The 1,154-nt window shown below is 43.8% G+C and overlaps 1 long non-coding RNA gene across 1 annotated transcript in view; it reads right to left on the reverse strand.

Moving 5' to 3' along the window:
• The window catches only part of LOC130095177 (uncharacterized), a 782-nt gene extending 389 nt beyond the window's left edge, over positions 1-393 (reverse strand). Inside the window, exons 1-2 of the long non-coding RNA XR_008808054.1 lie at positions 245-393; positions 68-159 (exon numbers count right to left, since the gene is read on the reverse strand). This is a non-coding gene — a long non-coding RNA (uncharacterized LOC130095177). The remainder of the gene's footprint in view (positions 1-67; positions 160-244) is intronic.
• Positions 394-1,154: the final 761 nt, after the last annotated feature.

Raw genomic sequence — 1,154 nt, forward strand, 5'->3', positions numbered from 1 at the left:
TGTTTATTTACTAACTAATCTATACAGTTAAATAGTTGTAGCCTTGGGACATTCTCTTGTGACTTACCTTTAACAACAGCAGGATCTACGTCCGGTACAGCCATGGAGATGCCATTAAAAAGATAGGTTGTGACCTCGAGGTTGTGGGGGGAGGATAGACTTTGGAGCAGTAATTAAAGAAGGTTGATTAAAAATACAATTTAGAAGAAAGGACTGTTATGAAACAATAGTTTTAAAGATATACCTTGTCTGTGGGTCATATTTGTGTATGTTGTTTTCCCCATTGTGCAATCTCCGTACAGCTTCCTGTAAAAATCCAACATAGTATGAGGGCTCAATTCAAATACATTAATAAATAAAGCACACAAAGTTAAGCAGACACCGCCAAATGTTTGTGACGGTCAGAAAATAACTTACCGCAACAGAATTATTCCCAGCTCTTTAATTTCTTTGAAGCAGGCTCCTCTTTTGCCTCTTTGAGCTCATTGATGTCAGCCTCCATCTTATCCAACCTCTTGTCCATCGTCTCCAGCTTTTCAAATATCCTCTTCAAACTTGCATTTACCATATACACCAGTCTGTTTTCGTTCGGACTCGGAGTTTGAATGGCCACATACACCCAGGACACCCAGATACAAACAGCCTAATCACCTTTCCTGAATACTAATGAGGGGGGCAGGGGAATGGGGGCAATCTTGAGCTGCCAGTCCCAAAACAAATTAGCATTTACAAAGCCAAGCCATCAACTAACAGCATGTGGTCAGACAAGTTCCTGTTTTCGGGCCTTTGCGGGCATTTACAGGTACGCATAACAAAGTGCCAAAGATCCCTGCCAAACAGCACATTTAGCGGGCGTATTCATTGTCTGAATTCTCCCGTATACACCCCTTTTGACGCAGTGAGCAATAGAGCTGAAGTACCTGAGATGGAGGAGCTTTGGAACTATCAGGGAGCTCAGGAAGTAGCGGTCTTCGAGGGCGGTGAATTAAAGGCGGCGTGAATGACTGGCTTTCTCGGTTCATGTAACACAGCAATAGAGCTGAAGTACCTGAGATGGAGGGTCTTTGGAACTATTAGGGAGCTCAGGAAGTAGTGGTCTTCGAGGTTGGTGAATCCAAGGCGGCGCGAGTGACTGGCTTTCTCTGTTTCTCAGG

The sequence above is a fragment of the Rhinichthys klamathensis genome, unplaced genomic scaffold (assembly GCF_029890125.1).
Source record: "Rhinichthys klamathensis goyatoka isolate OS25496 unplaced genomic scaffold, OSU_Roscu_1.1 h1tg000186l_1, whole genome shotgun sequence".
Taxonomy (NCBI): Eukaryota; Metazoa; Chordata; class Actinopteri; order Cypriniformes; family Leuciscidae; genus Rhinichthys; species Rhinichthys klamathensis.